The 27,667-nt window shown below is 35.3% G+C and overlaps 1 long non-coding RNA gene across 2 annotated transcripts in view; it reads left to right on the plus strand.

Moving 5' to 3' along the window:
• LOC137216980 (uncharacterized) overlaps nucleotides 1–27,667 on the plus strand; it is a 347,516-nt gene that overhangs the window by 158,275 nt on the left and 161,574 nt on the right. For both annotated transcript variants that reach the window (XR_010939964.1, XR_010939965.1), the window contains exon 2: nucleotides 19,023–19,096. This is a non-coding gene — a long non-coding RNA (uncharacterized lncRNA). The remainder of the gene's footprint in view (nucleotides 1–19,022; nucleotides 19,097–27,667) is intronic.

The following is a 27,667-nucleotide window of genomic DNA, read 5'->3' on the forward strand; positions in this document are numbered from 1 at the left end:
TTTTGCTTCTCTGAGAAGTTCTTTCTATTTTTATTCTAAATGATAATCTTGCTGGGTAGAGAATCCTAGGTTGCAGGTTTTGCCCTTTCAGTACTTTGAATATACCATGTCACTCCCTTTTGGCCTGCAAAGTTTCTGCAGAAAAATCAGTTGATAGCCTTATGGAGGTTCCCTTGTATATGACTCTTTGTATTTCTCTTGCTGCCTTCCCAATTCTCTCTTTAACTTTTGCCATTTTCATTTTGTGTCTTGGTGTGGGTTTGTTTGGGTTCATCTTGTTTGGGACCCTCTGTGCTTCTGTTTCTTTCTTCATGTATGGGAAGTCTGTAACCTTAATTTCCTCAAATACATTTTTTTAACCCCTTCTCTCTTCTTCTCCTTCTGTATCCCTATAATGTGAACATTGGTATGCTAAATGTTATCCCCCAAATCTCTTAAATTGTTTTCATTTTTTAAAATTTGTTTTATTTTTGCTTCTGATTCGGTGATTTCCATTATTCTATCTTCCAGATCACTTATGTGTTCTTCTGTATCACTTAGTCTGCTATTCTTGTCTTCTAGTTTTATATTTCAGCTATTGAATTTTTCCTTTCTAATTGGGTCTTTTTCTGTATTTTATAGTTCCTTGCTAAGGTATTCACTGTGTACATCAAGGAAAATGACAACACAATGAGTGTATATCACTTATATGTGGAATCTGAAAAACAGTACAAATAAATGTATATTTACAAACAAAATAAAATGGAAACAGACCCATAACTAGTTGTTACCAGAGAAGAGAAGCATGAGGGGAGAGGCCTGTTTGGGGTAGGGTATTAAGAGATACAAACTACTGTGTATAAAATAGATAAGCAACAAGGATATATTATATAGCACAGGGAGTTATAGCCATTATTTTAAAATAACTTTTAATGGAGTATAAACTGTAAAAAATACTGAATCACTATACTGTACACCTGTAACTAATGTAATATTGTAAATCAACTATACTTCAATAAAAACCCCAAGATTTTCTCCTTATCTTTACATATCTTGATAATGATTTGTCTGAGTGTGGATAACTTTGCTTTTATCCTGCTTATAATTTGTTGAGCTTCTTGGATGTGTACATTTTAAAATAAAATTTAGTAAGTTTTTAACCATTATTTCTTCATGTATTTTTCTTCCACTTTCTCTTTATTCTATGTCTGGTAATCTTCTTACACATATCTTCATGTGTTTAATGGCATTCTGCATTTTTTCTGAGGTTCTGTTCATTTTCCTTTATTTTTTCTCTCCTTCAGATTGTTTAGTTTCTACTTATGTCTTCAAGTTCACCAATGTATACTTAATTCAGCTTAAATCTACTCTTGAGTGTCTCTATTGACTTTTTATTTAAGTATTGTACATTTCAACTCCATAATTTTCATTTGGTTCTTTATATAATTTTTGTATCTTTATTGATATTCTCTATTTGATGAGACATTGTCATTATACCTTCCTTTTTTCTTAAAGCATGAGTTCCTTTAGTTATGTGAATATATTTGTAATGGAAACTTTGATATTATGTGTTGTCATACATCTGGGCCCTCTCACAGGCAGTTTTTGTTGCCTGAGTATGATCTGTGTATGAGTCACACTTTCCTGTTTCTTTGTATTTCTCGTAATTTTTATTGAAAATTGGGCTTTTTAGATAATATATTGTAGCAACAATTCTGGATACTGATCCCACTCATGTACCTCCAGAAGCTTGCTGATTTTGTTGTTTTCTTGTTTGTTTATTCAGTGACACACTTCAGGAAAGTCTGTTTCTTCTGCAGTGTGTAGCCTCTGATGTCACTCCTCAGAGAGCTTATGGGCATATGCACAGTTATGCTGACCTCTCCTCCCTCCTCCAGGGATGACTTGAGCTTTTGCATGGCTCTCTTTGACTCTCTCTTTCCCTGATCTCCCTGTTAACTTTCTAGCTGGTTTCTCTCTATTGGTATCACACTCATCTCTTAACTGCCACTAATTGTAACAAATTGCTGTTTTTTTGGATAGTGCTCTGGTACACAATTATTCCACAGTCTGATCCAATTTAATCTAGGTCCCTTCACAGATAGTCTTTAAGGCCAATCTTTGAGGCTTGTTTTGGACTCTTCTTATCTTTCTCATTCCCTGGTTCTCTCTGGTAAAATTATAGTTGGTTTGCTGTTTTGCTTGTTGTTTGCACACAGTTCTCAGTTGCCTCTTAACTGCTCAGAACCAAAATCTCCATTATTTTCAACCTTGTCATTGGGCTTGAAGTTCTGCACTCTCTGTTACAAATACTGTCAGTTGTTGTGACCCTCTGTGTTCTTAAAGCCTGCCGCTCTCACTGGGTACAATGTCTGTACCAGTACTCCATGGCTGGGGGCAAGAACAGTGATCTGCTTCTCTTGGAGTGATACCTTTTATCTTTGACTGGGGAACTGGGTAAAGATGATAGACCCTGGTCTTCTTAACTTGCTTCTCCTGGTGTGAAATCAATGTTCTCCAAGTGAGCTGGGCACAGGTAATTGGGGACCAGTTTTCTCAGCCTGCCATAACTAGAGTGCAACTTCTACTCTATGAGTGGTAGCTGGTTAGAGAAAAGGAGCTGAAACCTCTCAGCTGTACTTGCTCAGAAAAACAGACTCTGCAACATAGAACTTTGAGAAATCAGGAATACTGGCAGCCTGCCCCTCCAAGGGAGATACCACACTCCTAGGTTGGGAACTGACGGGCAGGTAGAGAGCTCTTTGTTTTACCTTGCACTCATTTGTTTGAGAGCTTCCATTACTCTGTGCTGGGGGAATAGGGAGGGAGGGTGTAGGTATTAGCTGAAATGCAACAGACTTTCAGTGTTCTTACAGAAATTTAGTAGAATTTCTTGAATGAATGTTTTTGTCAAATATAGAAACTATAAGTCAAATAAGTTAACTGTATGCTCTTAGGGCAATTTTAAGAGATTAAAAATTTTTTCTTTTTATAATTTTCACCAGTTATGTTTTATTCACTAGGCATAGGATAAAAATATCTCCTCATGCCACCATTCCAGAAGTACACTCTTCTCAATGTTATTTTAAGTTGTGTTTTCCTCACAGTGAGAAATATTATTTTTCATATGTTTTACCACCATTTTTATCTCTGTGACTTGCCCATTCATATTTCTTCTTCTCTCATCTTTAGAGTAAACCAGTATGGTACTGGCATGAAAACAGACATAAAGACGAATTTAATTGAATGGAGAGCCCAGATATAAACCTACCTATGTACAGTAAACTGATCTTTGACAAAAGGCCAAGAATACACAATGTGGAAAAGATAGTCTCTTCAATAAATTGTGTTGGGAAAACTGTATATCCACATGCAAAAGAATGGAATTGGCACTTATCTTACACCATACACAGAAAATAACTCAACATAAATTAAAGATTTAAACATAAGACCTGAAACTATAAAACTACTAGAAGAAAACAGGGGGAAAGATTCTTGACATTGGTCTTGGCAATAATTTCTTGGATATGACACCAAAAACATAAGCAACAAAAGGAAAAGTAAAGTGGAACTACTTCGAACTGAAGAGCTTCTGCACAGACAAAAATAAAAGTAAAAAAAAAAAAAGGCAACCTACAGAATAGGAGAACATATTTGCAAACCACATATCTGAAAAAGGGTTAATATTCAAAACATATAAGGAATGCATACAAATCAATAGCAGTAATAACAATAACAATAACCTGATAAAATATAGGCAAAGTTACTGAATAGACGTTTCTCCAAAGAAGACATCCAAATGGCCAACAGGTGTATGAAAAGACAGGCAGCATCACTAATCATCAGGGAACTGCAAATCAAAACCACAATGAGATATCATCTCATATCAATTAACATGGCTAAACAAAAGATGACAATTTTATCAATAGAATAAAAGATAAGTGTTGGTAAGGATGCAGGGAAAAGGAAACACTTGTACGCTGTTGGTGGGAATGCAAAATGGTGCAGATGCTATGGAAAACAGTATGGAAGTTCCTTAAAAAATAAACTACCATTTAATCCAGCAATATCATTTTTGTGTATATATCCAAAGGAATTGAAATTAGGATCAACATTATTCACAATAGTCAAGACGCCTGAAGCAATCTAAGTGTCCATTGATGAATGAATGGATAAAGAAAAGTGATATAAATATTATTCAGTCTTATAAACAAAGGAAATCCTGACATTTGTGGCAACATAGATGAACCTGGAGGACATTATGCTAAGTGAAATAAACCAGACACAGAATTACAAATACTGTATGATACCACTTATATGAGGAATCTAAAATAGCAATACTCATGGAAGCAGAGAGTAGAACGGTGGTTGTCAGGTTGTGGGGGGAGGAAGATACAGAGAGGTATTAGTCACAGGTTACAAAAATTCTGTTATGTACGATGAACAAGCCTGAGAGATCTGTTATACAGCATAGTTCCTATAGTTAAAAATACTATATTGTATACTTATTTGCTAAGAAAATAGATCTTATATTATGTGTTCTTATCACAAAAAATAATAATAAATGAACAGGGTGGGAGGAAACTTTTGAAGGTGGTATATATCCTTATGGTATAGACTGTGGTGACGGTTTCATGAATGTATATTTATCTCCAAACTCATCAAGTTGTATACATCAAATATGTACAAGTTTGTGTATGTCAATCATACCATAATAAATTGGTTTTTTAAAAAAAGAACAGATTGAGTTCCATAAGCATGCAACAGATTTAGGAAAAACTCAGAATGAGTTTGAAAATTTATCCATATTGAAGCAGTTTGCAGGCCTGTGAAAACCAGAAGTTGATGCAAACATATAGGAGCAATTCTATTTTTACTCTTTCTTTATACTCAATATTCAGAGAGAAAGCATGGTTAGATGATGTTTTATAGGTAGAGAATTATACCAGGAAATCCAGTTTCCAGCCAAAGCACTGTCCCTAATTAGTTGTGTGACTTGAAGAAAACTATTTAATTTCCTTGTCACTTAGTTTTTACCCATTTGGCTAGTGGGCATAAAATGACTATTTTCTTTGTAATTGGGTTGTTATAAAGATAAAGAAGCTTATAGGTGTGAATTCCTGTCACAAAGCATTAAAACTTTAAACAAATGTATATCACTTTACTATTAGCATAAGATGAAACAATTTAAATTCTTTTGCTCTGTGTAATCAGAGGTCTGTGCTCATTAACAATCCATAGGAATTGTGTTTCCCGCATACTTGAAGGTCAAAGATAATCCAGCAGTTATGCAAGTGGAATAGAAAACTCTTATATCCTTTATGGTAGTTCATTTTTGGTTCAGAGCACCTAAAAGCTGGACAGCATGCAGCCCCTCAATTGCAAAGTATAAAAGACCTCCACTGGCTCAGGAAGAGTTGATCACTATCTTTGGTCACTTTTCTCATTTACTATCAATTATGCTCATATTTCAAGAAGGTAAATAGTCAGAGGTTTAAAAAAGGAGTTCTTCAACTCTGTAGTGTTGGAACTGCTATTTGAGTGCATACTGATCTGACACATTCTCAGCAGGCACCAATAGTCAGAAAATCTGGGCTGTGTTCACAGCCATCATTTAGTTTAGCTGAATCACATAGAACCAAAATCAAAACAAAACAAAAACAAAAACAAAAACACCACACTATGTGGCAGTTTCTTTGCATTTCTCATCTTTACAACTAGATGTATTAGTGTTGTGTGAATATGGACAAACTATTGCCATCGTTTTGTGCACAAATATGGATCCATTATTTTAATGTTATACCAACAGATAAAATAAGCAAAACAAATGACTTTGAAACTTATATTCAGTTCAATGAACACTTCTTTTTTTTTTTTTTTTAAACATCTTTATTGGGGTATAATTACTTTACAATGGTGTGTTAGTTTCTGCTTTATAACAAAGTGAATCAGTTATACATATACATATGTTCCCATATCTCTTCCAATGAACACTTCTTGAGTGCTTCATATTGCCAGACACCATGCTAGGCACTTGAGAATCAAAGAAAAATAGTAGTTTCTTACCTTTGAAGAAATTCCATTTAGTAAATTCACATCATTGTGATGAATATAATGATAAAGGTGTTTTCTTCACCTATAATACAGATAATTATCTTTAGTGAATTCCTGATATCCAATGCAAGCATTATAATAGACTCCAATTAGTTTTCTTTCCATAAATCAATCATCTGTTCTGCCACTCAGGCTCAAATCTTGAGTGTCATCTTTAGCAACTGGCATTTTTAATGCACAAGGATGATTCAGATTCTATCAGTTCTTCATGTAAGTTTTCATATATGACCTTTCATTTGTTTATCTGTTTTTGTGTGGGTTTTCTGAACATCAAATGCAGCGGGTTAACTCAATCATACATTTCAGTCCATGGTACAATGTCATCATTGTTAGACCCTTCTTTGGTTTTATTACACTTCTGTTTTCTTTTTCCTTTTCTTCCTGCCTTCCGTGATTTTCACTTCCATTCTTCTCTTTCTCCTTTTAGGCACTTGCTTTAACACCACTCTTTCTTTGTAACTGGTTTATATTTGCATGCCTTACAGTTAAATGTTATTTACAATAATTATCACTGTTTTATAGTTTGGTTTTTAAACGAATAATATATTTCAAAGATCAATTATGTTGCTACTTGACCTTTAGTTCATCACTTCTGATTGATGCATAGTACTATTCTATAGTACGTACCCACTAAATTTTACTTATTTCCCCAAATAATGGAAACCTAAGTTGCCACTTACTTCCACAAGGAGTGCAGTGATGTGTATCTTTACATGAGACCTTTTATGGGTCTGTGCATATATTACTCTTGGATATTAATCTGGGAGCGGGATTGAGTAATAAACTTTGTGTATGCTTGTTTACTAATTCAATTTACTCAACAGAATATTGGTATCAGTTTATCTCCCACAAGTTGGGTGGGTATGAGGTTTCATATGTTTTTCATTTTTGCTAATATTTGGTTTTCTCAGACTTTCTGATATTTATCCATTATTATTGGTGTACTTTAAAAACAGTGTACCTTGCTGTTTTAATTTGTAATTGTCTAGTGACAAATAGAGTTGGAATCAACTTTTACCTGTCTGTGAACCATTTTAATTCCCCTTTTATGATTTGCCTACTTATAGCCTTTTCCAAGTTATTTGTTGTATAATCCAAATATTTACTGTTCATTTGCAAGAGTTTATTGTATATCTCAGACATACAATAATACCTTGTGGGCTTTTAACATCGAAAATTTATCTTCCAAATTTTTTAATAGAACTTATTTTTAGATCTGTTTTGGTTCACAGCAGTACTGGGCAAAAGGTACAGGGATTTCCCACATACCCCCTGCCACCACAAATGCATGACCTACCCTATTATCAGCATCCCCCACCAGAGTGGTACATTTGTTATTACTGATGAACGTACATTGACAAATCGTCACCCAAAGTCAATAGTTTATGTTAGGGTTCACTCTTGGTATTGTGAATTATATGGGTTCAGACAAATGTATAATGACATATGTCCACCATATGGTATCATGCAGAGTAGTTTCACTGCCCTAAGAATCCTTTGTGCTCCACCTATTCATCGCTTACTCCCAGATAACCTTTGGCAACCATAGATCTTTCTATTGTCTCCATCGTTTATGCCTTTTCCAGAATGAATCATACAGTATGTAGCCTTTTAAGATTGGCTTCTTTCACTTAGTAATGTGTATTTAAGTTTCCTCTACATTTTTCATGGCTCGATAGATCATTTCTTTTTAGCATTTAACAGTATTCCAAGTTTTGGCAATTATGAATAAAACTGCTTTAGATATTCATGTGCAGAGTTTTGGGTGGACATAAGTTTTCAGCGCCTTTGGGTAGATACCAAGGAGCATGATTGACAGATGGTATGGTAAGAGTATGTTAGTTTTGTAAGAAACCACCAAACTCTTCCAAAGTGGCTGTGCCATTTCACATTCCCACCAGCAATGAATGAGAGTTCCTGTTGCTCCACATCCTCAAAAAAATTTTGATGTTGTCAATGTTCTGGATTTTAGTCATCCTAATAGGTGTGGTAGCTCATTGTTTTGTTTTGTTTTTTTTTGCGGTATGCGGGCCTCTCACTGTTGTGGCCTCTCCCGTTGCGGAGCACAGGCTCCGGACGCGCAGGCTCAGCGGCCATGGCTCACGGGCCCAGCCGCTCCGCGGCATGTGGGATCTTCCCGGACCAGGGCACGAACCTGCGTCCCCTGCATCGGCAGGCGGACTCTCAACCACTGCGCCACCAGGGAAGCCCCTCATTGTTTTAATTTGCATTTTCTTGATGACAAATGATATGGAGCATCTTTTCATATGCTTATTTGCCATCTGTATATCTTCTTTAATGAGGTGTCTATTAAGGTCTTTGGCCCATTTATTAACCAGGTTGTTTTCTTATCATCGAGTTTTAAGAGTTCTTTCTGTATTTTAGGTAAGTCCTTTGTCAATGTATCTTTGCAAATATTTCCTCCCAGTCTGTGAACTAACTTTTCATTCTCTTGACAGTGTCTTTTATAGAGCAGAAATTTTAAATTTCAATAGTCCAGCTTATCAGTTGTTCATAGAGTATAACTTGGTGTTGTATGTAAAAGTCATCATCAAATCTAAGGTCATCTAGAGTTTCTCCTATGTTATATTCTAGAAATTTTACAGTTTTGCATTTTACATTTAGGTCTGTTATCCATTTTGAGTTAATATTTGTGAAAGATGTAAAGTCTACGTCTAGATTCTTTTTTTGCGTGTGGCTGTCCAGTTATTTCAGCATCATTTATTGAAAAGACTATCTTTTCTCCAGTGTAATGCCTTTGCTCCTTTCTCGAGATCAATTGACTATATTTATATGGGTCTATTTCTGGGCTCTATTCTGTGCATTGATCTATATGTCTATTCTTTCACCAATACCACACTGTCTTTTTTTTAAACTGAAATATAGTTGATTTACAATATTGTGTTAGTTTCAGCTGTACAGCATAGTGTTTCAGTATTTTTGGAGAGTATACTCTGTTATAGGTTATTACAAGATATTGGGTATAATTCTCTGTGCTTTACAGCAAATCCTTGTTGTGTATATATTTTATGTATAGTAGTTTGCATCTGTTAATCCTATACCCCTGATTTGTCCCCTTCTCTCTCCTCTTTGGTAACCTCAAGTTTGTTTCTATATCTGTGAGTCTGCCATGTCTTGATTACTGTAGCTTTATAGTAAGTCTTGAAGTCAGGTAGTGTCATTCTTCCAACTTTGTTTTTCTCCTTCAATATTGTATTGGCTATTCTGGGTCTTTTGCCATTCCATGTAAACTTTAGAATCAGTTTGTCAGTATCCAAAATATAACTAGCTGTTATTTTCATTGGGATTGCATTGAATCTGTATACCAAGGTGAAAAGCACGGATATCTTGATAATATTGAGTCTTCTTATCCATGAACATAGAATATTTCTCTGTTTTTATAGTTCTTTGATTCTTTCATTAGAGTTTTATAGTTTTCCTAATATAGGTCGTATATATGTTTTAGACTTATACTTAAGTATTTAAGTTTTTGGATGCTAACATAAATGGTATTATTTTTTAAATTTCAAATTCCGCTTGTTCACTGCTGGTATAAAGGAAAGCAATTGACTGTTGTATATTAACCTTGTGTCATGTAACCTGCATAAGGTTTCTTGTTCTAGTAGTTTTTTTTTTGTCTGTTCTCTTAGATATTCCACATAGACTATCATGTCATCTGTAAACAAAGACAGTTTTATTTCTTCCTTTACAATTAGGATATCTCTTATTTCCTTTCCTTTTTTTATTGCATTAGCTAGGAGTTGGATTTAATTTGCTCTTCGTTTTTTAGTTATCCTAAAGTGGAAGATTAGATGAGTGATTTCCGATCTTTCTTATTTTCTAATACATGCATTTAATGCTAAAAATTTCCCACTAAGCACTGCTTTTGCTGCATCTAACAAACTTTGGTATGTTGTGTTTTTTAATTTCATTTAGTTCAAAATATTTTAAAATTTGTCTTGAGATTCCTTCTTTGACCCACATGCTATTTCTAAGTGTGTTGTTTAATCTCCAGGTGTTTGGGGGTTTGCCAGCTATCCTTCTATTACTGAATTCCCCAATTTTTCATCTATTAACTTCCTCCAAGGGGTTCTTCACTAAAAGAAATCTTTAAATTTTATGTGGTCAAATAGATTACTATTTTGCTTTATGATATCTCTGTTTTGTATTTTGTTGAAGAAGTCAATCCTAATTTAAAGACAAAAATATACATTTCTAAAGTGTTTCTGCTCCCTTTTATACTTTTCCTTTTCACAATTAGAACTTGAATATATCTGGAATGTCACCTTTGTATATAGTTTGTGTTATTTACCTGTGACTAGTTTTTACAACTTTATTGAATTATAATGGGCATAAGGTCAACTGCACATGTTTAAATTGTGTCTATCTAACTATCTATCATCTATTATCTATATAAACTTCCCTTTTTATTTCACCACAATCATGATAGTCAACTTATCCATGAACCCTGAAAGTTTCTTTGGATTCCTTTGCAATTCCTAGCTCCTCCACTTCCCCATTTCTCACCTTCTCAGACAAACACTCATATGCTTTCTGTCACTATAGATAAGTTTGCATTTTGCAGAATTTTATATAAATGAAATCATATTTTATACCATTTTTGGTCTGGCCTCCTTAGTGTAATTTTTTGTGATTTATCCATACTGTTGCATGTATCACTAGTTCATTCCTTTTTATTGTGAAGTATTATTCCTTTATATGATCTCTTTTATATGTTCCATTATATGTTTATCCATATACCTGTTTGTTCATTTTTATCCATTCAAGAACATATGGGGTGTTTCCCATTTGATTATTATAAATAAAGCTGCTATGAGCATTTGCACACAGGTTTTCATATGGACACGTGCTTCATTTGGAATGTATGTCTTATGTAAATGCCTTGGAGTGGAATGCTTAGATAATATGGTAGGTATATGTTTAACTTTTTAAGAAACCCCCTAAATGTTTTCCAAGGTGGCTGCCATTTACTTTCCCATGAACCGTATATGAGAGTTCTGTTTGTTCTGCATCCTAACAGTTGGTATGGTCAGTCTTTTCCATTTTAGCTATTTTAATAGGTGTTTATAGTTATCTCACTGTAGTTTTAGTTTGCATTTCTTAATGACTAGTGATAGTCATTAGGACTATCATGTGCTTATTTTGTCATCCAGATATCTTCTTTTGAGAAGAATCTGTTCTAATCTTTTGTCCCTTTATTTATTGAGTTGTGGTTTTCTTAATAAGTTTTGAGAGGTATTTATATATTCTGCATATTAACTATGATATGCAAATATTTTCTCTCAGTCTGGGGGTGTTTTTCGTTCTGTTATAGGTATATTTTCTGGAATAAGACTTTTAAATTTTAATGAATTCCAATTTATCTATTTTTTATAACTTGTGCTTTAGATACCATGTCTAAGAAATCTTTACCTAACTAAAGATCACAAATATTTTTCTATAATTTTTCTAAAAACATTATAAATTTTTATATTTAGATCTGTGATTCATTTTTAGTTAATTTTTATATATGGTGTGGGTTATGGATAGAAGTTTATTTTTGCATATAGTTATCCAGTTGTTCCAGCAGCATTTGTTGACATGACTCTTTCCACTGAACTGTCTTTGTATCTTTGTCAAAAATTAATTCAATATATGTGTCTCTTTCTGTCTTTCTACTCTGTTCCACTGATCCCTTTGTCAATATTTAAATATCACACTACATTTGTCACTGTAGCTTTATAATGTCTTTAAATGAGGTTGTGTTATTCCTCAAACTTTTTCTTTTTCACAACTCTTTTTTCACAATTCTAGTTCCTTGCATTTCTGTATACATTTTAGAATCAGCTTGCCATTTTTTACAATAAAAGCCTGTTGATATTTTATGTGGGATTGTGGTGAACCTATAGATAGATTTGGAATTAACGTCTTAACAATATTGAGTCTTCCAAACTGTAAACAAGGTGTATATCTCCACTTATTTAGGCATTCTTTAATTTATCTCAACAATGTTTTTTTCACTTTTCTTTGTACGTGTATTTCACATCTTTTGTCTGAGTCATCACCAAATATTTAGTTTTTGATGCAACTGTAAATGGTATATTTTAAATTTCAATAGCCACTTGTTCTTTGCTAGTGTATAGAAAAACAAATAATTTTTGTATATGACCTTTTATCCTTCAGTCTTGCTAAGCTCACTTATTAGTTCCAATAGCTTTTCTGTAAATTCTACTAGATTTTCTACATAAGTGACCATGTCATCTAAAAATAAAGACAATTTTTTTTCTTTTGCAAGCTGGATGACATTTATTTATTTTTCATGCTTGATTGCACTGTCTAGAACCTCCATTACAATGTTAAATAGAAGTGGTGAGAGCATGTATCCTTGTATTATTCCTGATCTTAGGGGGGAAACATTCTATCTTTCACCATTAAGTATGAGGTTAGATGAAAGTTCTTCATAAAGGGCACTTATCAGGTTGAGAAAGTTCCCTTCTAGTCCTAGTTTGCTGTAAGTTTTTGTCTGGAATGGCTGTTATATTCTGTCCAGTGTTTTCTCTGCATCTATTGAGAATGATTATACAGGGTTTTTTGTTTATTAATGTGTTGACTTACTTTGATTTACATTTGAGTGTTAAACCAACCCAACATTCTTGCAATAAACTCCCATTTGTTCAGGATGTATTACCCTTTTTATATATTGCTGTATAGATATCTGGTTGACAGTTTTATTCCTTTAGCCCTTTTGAATATGTCATTTCACTGTGTTCTGGCATTCATTGTTTCTGATGAGGTCACGGTAAGTCATGAAACCTAGCAAGTTTGCTCTCATAGAGAGCTTTGGTAGAACTCCTGAGCCAACTGAGCTATGGGAGGAATATAGGAGAAGGCCTGGGCAAGAATGATACATATTTCCACTCACAGTTCTTATCCAAGCTTTGGTATTTTTTTCTTGCATAAACACTTCTCAGTTTGTTTTATGCTTTTGTTGACTTACAGAGCTCAGCAGTGGTTGTTTACCATGATTTTATCCAGTTTAATTGATGCTTTCTGTGGGGAGAATTTATCAAGCTTTTAATCCACCATATTGGAAATACTGCCTCCCTACCGACTATTTTTCTTTCTTGCAGTGATGACAGGGAAGCTAATTGTCTGCCAAAGGATATGTGGGAGAGATAAAAAGGACAGACATTAAAAAGCAAAACTAAACAAAACTCCTATCTTCTACCCATGGTTCCAGCCTCAACTATTATAAGCTACTTCTCCTCTCCCTGCCACCCGTTCCCAACTTAGGACACAGTTAACTTCTATCATGCTACAGAATTCTCACAGGTGGTATTAATTTAACAGATTTATTAAGACACCTCTGGCATTTTGGGGTTTTGTTTGTTGATTGGTTTTGGAATTTATATGTTTGGTTCATGGTATAAAGCCAGCAATTGATGGTAGTTTACTATTCTGTCAGGAATCTGATTCTTTACTATTTTCTTATTGCCTTGAGCCTAATACAAGCTTCATTATCATCTTCCTGGATGATTATACCTATATTCCATTCAATTTTCATGGTTTCTATTTCTGCTACTTCAATCTACATTAACTACTGCCAGAAATTGCTCATGCCAGAATCCTTCTTTGCAGATGTCATTGTGGAGGAAAGTTTTGAAAGGAGGAGACTTAAATTTCTGGTGGATTATTTTAGGTCCCTTATGATGTACTGATCGCTGCAGGAAAACTTACCTTGGCTAATTATTTCCGCCTGTTTTGTTCTACAGAGTAGGCATTATTACATCCATTTAATATCTTAATTTTCACCTCAAGGAATAAAGGAACCAGGAGAAATTTTGTATTCTGTGTTACAGAAGTTGCTAGATAGGATTTATGTACTTGTTTCCCAAATTTTGCAAAGGAATGGGATATACATAGCATTATTAAGGGGATGATTAGTAAGGCTGTAGATCAAAATATCCTCTCTTTCCAGGCTTTTGCCAAACACTAATATGAGATCCCTGAGGACAAATATATTCTTATTAGGAGAAAAGACTTGCTCCTAACACCTTTCCTGATAGCGGTTTCTCCTAACTCTCTACACACTGACTTCTGCTTATTTCATAGAACACATTTTGTGCTTTTCCAGCCTAGGGACTTTGCAGATATACCCTTGGCCTAGAACACACTTCATCCTTCTTTACAGGGCAGAGAGTTGACACTGATACTCTCTCATTTGTCTTCAGTGCAATGCAGTTAATGAATTATGAAAAAAAACGAATCTGCAAGCTAAAGATAATACTAATAATGCAAACATAACTGAAACACAGAAAATGACAATTTTCCTATGGCTAACAGAACCTCTCCATCAGCCAATTATGTGATAAAAAATAATAAAGACCTAATCAGCTATTTTAAGTCATCCAAAATATTTGAAATTGTCAGCAAGATTTTTTTAAAAAATGAATGTATACCTACTACTGTTAATGATAACCTTGTCCGAAATGTAATAATGTAGATGTCCTAAGTGTATATTAGTTGATGTTAGTAGGAAGATATCACATTTAGGAAGACATTTAAAAACTAAGCAAATGGACTTCCCTGGTGGTGCAGTAGTTAAGAATCCACCTGCCATTGCAGGGGACACAGGTTTGAGCCCTGGTCTGGGAAGACCCCACATGCTGCGAAACAATTAAGCCTGTGCGCCACAACTACTGAGCCTGTGCTCTAGAGCTCGCAAGCCACAACTACTGAGCCCACGTGCCACAACTATTGAAGCCCGTGTGCCACAACTACTAAAGCTCATTAGTCTAGAGCCCATGCTCCACAACAAGAGAAGCCACCACAATGAGAAGCCCGCACACCGCAATGAATAGTAGCCCCTGCTTGCCGCAGCTAGAGAAAGCCCATGCGCAGCAATGAAGACGCAACACAACCATAAATAAATAAGTAAATAAATAAGTCACCCAATAAAAAGCAAAAGTCACTTCCAGAAGAGAGACTTTTGCTGTTAGAGAAAAAAAAAAAGAGCAGAGCACAGACATAATACTATAGTTTTTTCAGCTAATTTTCATGTGATATTTAATTTAGTAATCTATAATATATCTTAAACAAACTAAAATAATACTTAAATAGACAAAATGGTGGCAATGTTGGCCCCAAATAATTGAGACACTATAGTTAGATGATATTAACAACAAAATAACATTTTACTACAAATAACTCTATTAAAAGAATCAAAGATCTGTTATGAACAACAATTTGCCAATATATTTGAAAAAATATGACAACTTTTATTGGAAACATATGTTACTAAAATTGATTTTAAAATAAATAAGTAGAAAATGTAATTAATAATAAAATACCTTTTATAATAATGTCACAGAATATAGAGTATCTGGAAAAAATCCAACAAAAGGGTGTGTATGATTTCTAAAGGAAACATTATTAAATGGTCTTAAGAATAGTTTTAACAACCCAAATGTTAGGATTTATGAGTAGAAAGATATACTATGCTTACATAGGAAAAGTATTAGTATAGTAAACATGTCATATTCCCCTAAAGTTGAACTACATATTCAGTGCATTTGAATAAAAATACCAGCAGTCTTTGTTCCTTAGAATTTAATAAGACGATCCTAAAATTTCTAAGTAACAATAATGGGTTAAGAAAACAAGGAAGGGGCACTTGCCTTACCAGACATCAGAACTTAATATGAAACTATTGTAATTAAGAATGTGTGGTATTTGGTATAGGTAAAGAAAGCAGAATAGGGTAGAGAACTTGGAAACAGATTTATGTACTTTATACAATTGTAATATATGATGTAGGTAAAAAAAAAATCTCACAAAATTTAATACAGCACGACAATCGTTTTGTAAAATTTAAAACAACTAAAATTGCATAATATTCCATATGTATGTCTATAGTGCTTTTATGGAGTACACATACAGACATACAGTCACACACACACGTGCATATTCAAATACATATACACATGGAGAGCCCTTGCTTTGCAAGGATCTGATATGCTTACATTCTGGTTACTCACAGTTTAAATAACACCAGCTCTAAATGACAATTTAAATTTGTTACTGTGTTATATTAACTATGAGTAATTGCATAAAGTGCAAACTTTGCTGCTAGCTCTTCATCCCACAGATCACTATGTAAATAAGATGCACATTATGATCAGTTATTAATCATGCCATATCTTTCAACATTTTTTGTTGATTGGTCACTATGTATCTGTTATTCATTTCATGCACAGACAGCAAAATGTGTGGTTGTGCTACCTCCTGTCTCCCAATGATAAACCCATGTAACATTTTATAAAAATGGATAATCCAAAAAGGGAATTGACCAACAGAGGTGAGTATACAGCAAAGAAACAAAAGTGATAAAACTGGAAGTTAAATTGAATGTGATTAGAAGGTTTGAAAATGGTGATTGCAGTGTCAGGAAGTAAGATATCCTGAAGTAATAGGCATGCAGTTTGGCAGAAACTAATTTAATATTTCACATAATACAGAGATTTCTCATATATTCCTACTCTTCAAAGAAACTAGAAAAAATGTGGAATACATGGTAGATGTTTAGCTCAATAAATGGTTATTAATGCAAACATTGTGGAGTACTGCAAAAATTTTTCTCACTGATTCTTTCTACTCAATTCACACTATTCTCTAGGGTCTCATTCAACTTTCCACAAATATTTATTAAGCTCTTCCTATATCAGGCACCATTCTAGGAATTATGTTATATGCAAAGATAAAAGCAAGCAAACAAAGAAAACCTTTGACCTCATGGAGATCATACTCTAGTGGGAATAAACAAATAATAAATGATCTAAATAAGTAAATGGTATAGTATACCATAAGGTGATAAGTGCCATGGGGAAAATATTCAAGACGGAAGAAAGAACAATAGTATTGAAGGATGGAGTGAAATTTCAAATAGTTGTTTAGGGCTTATATTACTTAAGTGATTTTTGAATGAAGGGGGTGAGAGAAAAACTCACGTAGATATCAATGGGAAGAGCATTCCAGGGAGAGGAAAGAGCAACTGCAAAGGCCCTGAGGTGGGAATGTGTGTGGCATGTTCTAGGAACAGCAAGGAGGCCAATGTATATGGGGAAGAGAAAATAGGGGAGGAGGGATAGTTACCAATTAGGTTAAAAAACTAAAAGAGACCCAGATTGTTTAGGACTTTGCAGTTCATTGAAACTGCAGTTTAGGACTTTGTTTAGGACTTTGACTTTTACTCTAAGTAAGATGGGAAGTGTCAGGGAGGAAGAAGTTTTCCTCTACCCTTCTAAGTTCTTCTGGCTGGTCTAGGAATTAAGCTAACATAAGACAGGTTAACAGTAGAAAATCACACAAAAGGTTAATAACATGGATACGTGGGAGAGACCCAGGAAAACTGATAATTCATCAACATGGCTGAAACCCTCACCCTAAATACCATCTTCATCTAAAAACAAAAGAAGATGTTGGGGGATGTGGTTCAGGACTTCAAAGGGGAGGAAGGCAATGCACATGGAGATGGAAAAGCAAATGTTTGGTAAACAAATGTTTGCTGGGCCATGCAGAGACAATGGGACAGAGAGAGGAATTTTAACAAATAGACCTTGCTAGGTTCATCCCCATTTACCATACCTAGTTCATAGTTTAGTTATCTATGGTGGTAACCCTTCCTGGAACAGGTCCTCTATCTACATTCACTTAGGCAGTTAGTGGGGGAAGGTCAAAGATTCTTCCTGAGTTGTTTGGGCCTTAAAAATTATCAGCCTAAATTAATCATCATGCCAAAGAGATACATTTTGGGGTGGCGAATTTTGCTCCCCTGTAGAAGTCAGTGGTCAGATTTGAGCAAAAGAGTAACATAATCTGAATATTTTAACCCAATTGCTCTGACTTCTATGTTGAGAACAAATCTGGTTGTGAAAGGCTGGGGGAAAGTGGAAGCAGGGGCACAAGTTAATAGGCTATTTTAATAATCCAGGAAATACATGATGGTGAACTTGGTAGCAGTGAAAGAGAGTAAGAAGTGTTCACATTGTGGATATAATTTTAAGATAGAACTTAGACGGTTTCCTGACAGGATGTGGGGCATGAGAGAAAAAGTGATACAAACATAACTTCAAGGATTCTAGCCTTGTATATCTGGAAGGATGGAGTTAACTGAGATAGGGAAAGACTGTAAGAAACAAATTTGGAGTTGGGGAAGATCAGGGGCTCAGTTTTGGAATCTAGAACACAAATATAATCATAACACATCACAGATAAAACCCTTCTTTGATTCTAGAATAAAATTTAAACACCTCAGTACAGTGTACAAAGTTCTGAATGATGTGAATCTAGTCTACATTTTTGGGCTCCATCATTCACCATTAGCTTATAAAATCATTTGCAACTTCCCTAGTAACATAGTGTTTTACACACTATTTGCCCTCATTGGAGTGAATTTTCTCCCCTCTTCTACATTTTTAAGATGTAGATAAAACATACTACCCTCTGTGAAACTTGCCCCACTTCCCTCAGGCAAAGCTAATCAATTTCTCTTCCCTGCCCCTATAACGTTGTGATCTTATGTTTATCATAGCACATATTTCATTATTTGGGTCTCTCATTAAACTGTGAGCTTCATGAGGACAAGAGCATGACTTATTCACATCTGCACCCTCCAGATCTTAGCACAAAAATGTAAGATAGCTGCCCCCAAAATATTTGTTTAATGTTGAATGAGGATATAAATGAATGGTAAAGCACTCTTGAAGATTACTTGGAATCATATTTTCAAGTGATTATTATAAATCAAAAATTTACATATTTGGTAGTGTATATATGTCAGTGATACTCTCTCACTTCGTCCCAGCTTACCCTTTCCCCTCCAAGTGTCCTCAAGTTCATTCTCTACATCTTTATTCCTGTCCTGCCCCTAGGTTTGCTATGAAGCCAAGCAAGAGGTGCAGTTTAAATAGAATAACCATCTAGAATTGAGCAACACATTTTAAAGGTATGTGAAAAAAAAATTATGAAAAGCTTTCAATATCATCTGTTTCTTGGAAAATTTCTTATAAGTTGAGGGTATAACTTGTACCTATTATAGTTAGTATTACAAGAGAAAGAACAGGTTTCTGATTCTGCTTCAAAGAGAGATTTTCCCCCAAGTTCCCAAAATCATGAAGCAAAATTTTGATCAACTAAAGAATAAATATCATTTTGCCTTCAGCTTTCCACAAGATGTTTATGAATTAGTCCTCATCTTTATAAGTGAATGAATTGTTCCATGAAATCTAAAGGTCTGTGTGTTTGGATTCATGCCAGAGACATTCTGCAAGCTGATGGCTCATTGTGACAGGGAGGCTAACACTTGTTGATGCCAGATATATTAAAGCGAAGATGCTTAAATATTTCCAGGCTTGAATCTATGTGTCACATTTAATGGCTCAGTATAAATTCCTGTATATGTTTCTTACTTTTAGCTTATTTAGGAATTTTATGGGGTGAATTGTGTCCCCCCACCAATTCATATGTTGAAGTTATAACCCCCGGTACTTTAGAATGTGACTGTATTTAGAGATAGCACCTTTAAAGGGGTAATTAAGGTTAAATAAGGTTATTAGGGTGGCCTCTAATCCAATATAACTGGTCTCCTCATGAGAAGAGGAGATTAGAACATAGACATGCACAAAGGGAAGACCCCATGTGAAGACAAAGGGAAAAGACAGCCATCTACAAATCAAGAAGAGAAGCCTCAGTATTAAACCACACTGATGACATTTCAATCTTGGACTGTCAGAAAATATATTTCTGTTCTTTCAGATATCCAGTCTTAGAAAACTAATACAGGGAGATTGATTCTAACTCAAGTCTAAATCAGAAATAATGTAGATAGTTGCATGTTTTCATTAAATTTTGATGCAGATAGACATTTTGGAGACACAGTAGTAACTGATACATCTACTATTTGGGAGGACTGAACCTTAAGCTTTCGCTGCTTCAGTTCACAGTTGTATACATTTTCATAGTAATTAAATGGAACTGGGCATTTGTGACAGTGGATGGCAAACTTTAGTGTACATCAGAATCACCTGGAAGATGTTAAAAGTATGGATTCTAAGGTACACTTTAAGTCTGGAATGGTACTTAGACTTCTACATTTTAACAAACTTACCAGTTAGATGATGGTGGTCCAAGGATTAAAATCATGGTTAGAGAAACACTGATCTAGGATTTTACTGAAATAAAAAGCATAAAAAAGTTGAAAAATATGTCATAATTTATAAGGCTGTTCCAATGTAACAATGAAATATGGATTCTGCACGTAGAGAGAGCCAACTGTTAGTACTTCTCAATTTTCAGTGATGTCACACTGGTATCTTGAAAGTGACCATAGTGGCTATATTTACACATCAGAAATAGGAAAATGATACAGTTCAGGGCTCTTTTTCTACCACAGAACTGGTTTCTAGCACAATACTGGAAATAGGCAGTGGCTATCTTTTGAGTCACTGTTCCCTGGTTTTGTCCCTAAACTCTATGTGCCCAAGGTCTTTGAAGTAGGCTGGCCTCTTCCCTGAATTATTGGAAGGGATGGAGAATGCAGTGGGTCCCTTGCTAGGGAGTTCTGTATAAATTATTGGTATGTGTTTTGTGAGGCTATGGATAGAATTATTGGGGCCACCTGATGAGCAGCAAGGTAAATTGCATGGGTTCAAGTTATCTAATGGAGGAGAAAGACAAAAATAGTATGCCAGGATTCTAAGCCAGGGAGGCTGATACAAGGAAACTTTTAAGACAGTGGAAGCCAGTGCTGATACCATGAAATGAAGAACATTGATGCTGCTGAAGATTTTTTTTATCTAGCAGAAAAAGGAATGTCCTAAAGAAGGGTATAGTTAAACAATAATACACCCACCCTGATGCGGCACACGTATACAATGGAATATTACTCAGCCATAAAAAGAAATGAAATTGAGTTATTTGTAATGAGGTGGATGGACCTAGAGTCTGTCATACAGAGTGAAGTCAGTCAGAAAGAGAAAATCAAATACCATATGCTAACACATATATATGGAATATAAGAAAAAAATGTCATGAAGAACCTAGGGGCAGGACAGGAATAAAGACACAGGTGTAGAGAATGGACTTGAGGACGTGGAGAGGGGGAAGAGTAAGCTGGGACGAAGTGAGAGAGTAGCATTGACATATACACACTACCAAATGTAAAATAGCTAGCTAATGGGAAGTAGCCGCATAGCACAGGGAGATCAGCTCAGTGCTTTATGACCACCTAGAGGGGTGGCATAGGGAGGGTCAGAGGGAGGGGATATGGGGATATATGTATACATATAGCTGATTCACTTTGTTATACAGCAGAAGCTAACACAACATTGTAAAGCAATTATACTCCAATAAATATGTTAATAAATAAATAAAAATAAAACCTTATCTGAGTTCAGTAGAAAAGACTAGCATGATCAATGAATGGTGTTGCCATTCTGCTAGAAGGATCTCTTCTGCAATACATTTTTTTCTTTTACCTACAGAACTTGAGTAAGATATTTTATTACCAGTAAAGAGATATTGAGGGCCAGATTGCTTCAGTTTCTTTTGATTTCTGCCTGGATTCCTAAATACAAAGTCTCACTGTATTTTATATTTCCTGATAAGAAGTGGAAGGCTTAATTGAACCCCACACTGATATCACTTCTCCTCTCTCAGGTCAAGAGCCTCTCCTCATATCATACATGGGCATTCCTACTGCTGTCCTTTCCCTAATTCATTTAGCAAATATTTGAGTGTCATGTGTCAAAAGTCTAGGTAACAGGAATACAGTCTTGAAAAAAACTATACCTTTGCGGAACTTGTAGTGGGGGAAGGAAGATAATTCACAAGATAAATAAGCCAAAATAAAAAAGTATTTTAGATAGTGGTAAGTGCTAAGCGGGAAAAATTAAACCTAGTTTATGATAACGGAAATTAAATTGTCAGAGGGGTTTCAAATTTTAGATAGAGTAACCACAGTGGTCCTCATTAAGAAAATGACTTTGGAGTAAAGATCTGGAGAAAATATGGGCACTAGTCACGTACCTATATATTTGGGGGAAGAACATTCCAGCACAGAGAACAGCAAGTGCAATGGCTATGAAGTGAGAGGATGCCGGGGGTATTTGTGGCACAGCAAGGATCCCAATGTGTCTGAATGTGAATAAGAAGAGAGTAGTAAAAAACAAAATCAGAGAGCTAATGGAGCCAGATCATGTAGGGATTTATAATCTTACTAAGGAATTTGGCCTTTACTCTGGGTGACATGAGTGAAATGGAAATCCATTGGACAATTCTGAGCAGAGAAGTAAAATGATCTTATGTTTAACAATATTACTTTGATTTTGTGTTGAGAATAGATGGCGGAAGGTCAAGGTCAGAAGCAGGAAGACCAATTAGGAGGCTATTATAAACGAAGGAAGTGATGATGGTTGCTTGAATCAAGCTCATGGCTATGTCAGTGCCAAGAAGTCATTATAAGCTGGGACAAAGTGAGAGAGTGACATGGACATATATACACTACCAAACGTAAAATAGCTAGTGGGAAGCAGCCGCATAGCACAGGGAGATCAGCTCGGTGCTTTGTGACCACCTAGAGGGGTGGGATAGCGAGTGTGGGAGGGAGGGAGATGCAAGAGGAAAGAGATGTGGGAACATATGTATAACTGATTCACCTTGTTATAAAGCAGAAACTAACACACCATTGTAAAGCAATTATACTCCAATAAAGATGTTAAAAAAATTCTAGATCTATTTAGTGGATAGAACTGAAAGGATTTTCTGGCACTTTGGATGTATAGTGTGAGACAAAGAGAAAAGGAGGACACTAAGGGTTTTGATCTGGAATAAAACCAAATGTGTAACAATGGAATTATCCTTAACATACACATCCCAAATTTCTGGACTGTTTTGTCAAAAGCACAGTTATTAACACAGCGCTACAGATAGTCAGCTCTCAATCATTTGAAGATGGCAGGCGAATTGAAACTTATTTCCACTCCTAAATGTTCTTTGAGTATATTATGGGTACCTTATCAGGTCTCATTTAACAGCCTAGAAACAGAAACTGGATTAAAGCTCAACCACTCCTCATTTGGTATGGAGAGAAAAAGTGTTACATTTGGGTTGCCCCTATTTGGATTATTTCCTAATTTACATTACTTTTCATTCTGTGCATGTCCAAATGTAAAATCCTGTTTTGTCTTATATTTTCAAAGATTTATTTTTGTTATTTAAAAGTTATATTCAAACAAAAACTCAGCAATTCAACTAGGCAGCCTAAACTTGTGATTTGCCAGAACAAACCAGCTCAGATTACAAGTCTTTTCTTACCATTTTAACCCGTTATTTTTGATTTAAGGTGGTCTGCACTGTTCGTTGCCAGATATTTATAAGTTCAAGAACTTTAATTGTGAAAATTCCATGTACGTTAAAGCCATGCCCCCAAAATAGTAGGTTCTAGATTCAAGTACTTTTAAACAGGTTTTTTTCCTATGTGAGTAAGTGAATATAGTTGGAAATCATGCAGAATGTAAAGCAATTATTTGCTGTGTGGGTCTGTCCCATACATTGTAGGACATCTTGATTTCCTAACCTCTATCAACTAAGTACATCATGAAACCCCCATCAGTGTAACAACCTAAATACACCCCCTACACGTTTCCCAAATGCCCACTAAGTACGGTGTGGCCCTCATTAAGAACCACCGTTGGAAGACAGCTTCCTGTTCCTCACCTATACCTACAGTCACACAACTTGCAGGAAACAGGCTTGTTTTACTACTTAGAAAAGGAGCCAGACCTCTTTTGTGATCATTATTAGGTGGGTACAATCATCATGTTTAAAAACATTTTAAAGGCTTGTTAGCAGATGGCCCTAGGTCTCAATTAACGTTTAATTTCTGATTTTAGAATTCTTTATTCTTTTATATTTAAGCATAATTGCCTTTCTAGGGAATTAATAACCCTCCACCAATAGTTGTGGTCTCATGCTTGTCATCTTCTGTTCTGCGACGGGAGTTATTTATATGATGTGTAATTGAGTGGCACAACTGTTTGGGAATTTTTATGTAAGGAGTAACGTGTCGAGTTAACAACTGAAAAGGCAAAAGGAACCAAAGAATAATTTTTTCCCATTGCCACACAAATAAGAAATATTTCTGAAATACTAGAAAACATGAGAAAAGCAAGTTATAAACAAAGTGTCAGGGACCTTCATATTGGTAGATTCTAAAGCTAAATAACTCTTTAGACAACACCAAAGTAACAATACTAAAAATCATATGATTTTTCTTTGTAAAATGTACAGAGAAGAAATGGCAATTCCCTTACATAGGAGCTCAAAAAGTATATGGCCTGGGACACAATAGTTGGCAAAGGTGAAAGCTTTCAAGAGTTCTAGGTTCTCTGTTGTTACACACAAAATATTGAGTCCTTTAGCACATTTATTATTAAGTTAATCGTAGCGTTTTGTTGTTATCATGATAAGATGCTCTTTACTGCATTTTCTAAGTGGCTACTGTTGACAAATAAAGATGCTAGTGGGGTTTTTTAATATAAAAAAGGAGTTCTAGGTTCTCTGTCATAGGTAGATAAGTCAGAGGCAAAACAGAAGGCTACAGATGAGAAATTTAAGACCTAGTATATATATCTATACTATCTGCCCGCTGGCCAGAAAAAATATAAACTAGCTGCCCAACAGTGAAAACTGTTGTCGTGATAATTTAGACATATACATTTAGATGTCCTAAATTAGACTCAGATGAGCACTTCTATTTCTACCTATTAATATCATCCATTCATTTCTCAAAGATTTAGTGAATGACATTCATCATACACTGGGTAGGTGCTCATTATACCCTGAAATGGCTCCTTTTACCGAAAATGCATCCAGGCAAAGGTATGACAAGAAATCTCATCAATTTCTTGATAGAATATGATGTAAGGGAAAGAGTTTAGTTTACACAATTCTTGTACCTTCATAGGCACTTAGATAAAATAATCCACTTAACAGGGATAACAAGGCTGCGACCATCAATCCAAGTTTTTTATTTTAATACATTCAACCATTTATTCATTTGGTAAGTATTTGCTAAGCATGTACTGAATATTAGACACTATCTCAAGCATTTGGGCAATATCAGTAAAAAAAATAAAAGATCTCTCCCATTGTAGAGCTTAAATTACAGTGGAGGGAGAGAAACGATTGTAAAATATAGTAAAAAAAAGTCATATAATTATGGATTTGTTATGAGGTTTTAAGTAATGTGGAAAAGGGAATATTTCAAAAGGAAGTAGAGTGGGATGATCAGAGGTGCTGGGAATGAGGAAGCATATTTTAATATTAGATATTTGTGAGGAGAACAAGTGAGAGTGATGAAAGGCTATGTTTTGGTTTGAGATTCCTAGCATACTCCAGATAGAATTCATGTAGAGGGCTTTTATCCCTCTCTCCTTAGACTTTTTCTTTCCATTGAAGTATAGCACAGATATACAAATAGTTACACCATTTTAATCTCTCTCTTCTCTAAGGCAATTCTTACATCATATGCCTCTCTAGACAGGTCTAATTCTCAGCCCAGAAATCAAAAGTTAGAAATCTTATTTTAGTGCTTTATTTGTTCCTAATTCTAGGAATACCATGACCTTACTCAGGAATTCATTAGTTAGCATTTACTTATTTATAAGATATACTCCCACCTAAAACAAAAAGTCACACATGTGATCAGACAAATTGAAGGCTCAAAATTGACATCTATGTGGGTGGGGTAAGAAAGTTACCCATATTACAAAGTTAAGACAATTCTTAACAATAAAAATTCATGATGGGAGAAATGACATTTTCTTTTAACAAATGGACTGTATAAATATGGGTCATAAGAGATTTGGGATATATACCATTCTAGTCAAAATTACCTGACTTTACCCTTATATGGAAATGAAACTAGAAAAAGTAGTCATCAAAGTAATTATCTGAGGGAAAGAATTAACTAAGAAGCACTTCTCGAATGGCAGAGTAAGGTCCTCTGAAAAATTGCTCCTCAATAAGAGTAAAGCTAACACTGGCAAAAATTGTCAAAATCAACTTTTGCAGAAATCCTGTAAATTAACCAAAGGCTTGCGACAATCCAAGGGGCTTTTATTCAAGAAAAGTGGCTGAATTTCAGTGAGATTAGTGAGCTTTGAGGCATTTTTACTTGCCTATTACTCCCCCTGCCCACACACTTTTCTCTTTAATCTGTAACAGCCCTGAAAACTAACACCCTTACAACTCTCAAAGCTGTGAAAATCAGAAGAGGGCAAAATGGATTTAGAACTTCTCCAGAGGCCCATTCTCTCTCAGAGAATTGCCACTATTTGACCTGTCTGGAAGATCCCAAAAAGCTCCATTCTCAAGGCTTGAGTTTCTTTGACCTGACTAAGATCCAACTCTGTGAACAGCCATAATGCATTCGCTGAAAACAGTCAGTTGCAATTGTTTGACAACCTAACTGTTTGAGGTGTGATACCAGTGCGTCTAATGGAAAGCTGACCACAAAATTAAATGCAACAACTGGAGAATTCGATTTCTATAGGGGACTGTGAAAGGTTTCAACAGATTTCAGGGATTATTTAAAAGGCCATGCATATGATAAGGGCTGTGCATAAGGCTAAGAAAAATCTGAGAAGGTCCTAATTTCTCACCTCTGGCTGACCTTGAGGCTCTATACAAGCGTGAAGTAAAGGCTCAATCAGTTTTATAAATGGCTTGCCAGGCAACTAAGGTGTGTGCCACAACACTCAGAGCCCATTGGCAAAGACTGAGAAATCTATTAGCTCAAGGCACTTAAGGAAATCTCTGCCCAATCATTAGCTAACTTCCTAAGAGACTTCAGTGGCCACACATCGCAAAGAATACTTTGCAGAATTACTCAAAGAAAGTGACTAAATGCTAACAGCAACAACAACAAAAATCATAAAGAGCCATGTGGGGGATTTGATTTCCATAGTTGCTCTATTATATTATTTTAATTTTTCATTACAAAATTAGGAGATGAGAAGTAACAACTGACACTGCAGAAATACAAAGGATCATGAGAGATTACTACAAGCAACTATATGCCAATAAAATGGACAATCTGGACAAGTTCTTAGAAAAGCACAACCTTCCAAGACTGAACCAGGAGGAAATAGAAAATATAAACAGACAAATCACAAGCACTGAAACTGAAACTGTGATTAAAAATCTTGCAACAGGGCTTCCCTGGTGGCGCAGTGGTTGAAAGTCCGCCTGCCGATGCAGGGGACACGGGTTCGTGCCCCAGTCTGGGAAGATCCCACATGCTGCAGAACGGCTGGGCCTGTGAGCCATGGCCGCTGAGCCTGCACGTCTGGAACCTGTGCTCCACAATGGGAGAGGCCACAACAGTGAGAGGCCCACATACCACAAAAAATAAAATAAAAAAATAAACATCTTCCAACAAACAAAAGCCAAGGACCAGATGGCTTCACAGGTGAATTCTATCAAACATTTAGAGAAGAGCTAACACCTATCCTTC

Source organism: Pseudorca crassidens, chromosome X, assembly GCF_039906515.1.
Source record: "Pseudorca crassidens isolate mPseCra1 chromosome X, mPseCra1.hap1, whole genome shotgun sequence".
NCBI lineage: Eukaryota > Metazoa > Chordata > Mammalia > Artiodactyla > Delphinidae > Pseudorca > Pseudorca crassidens.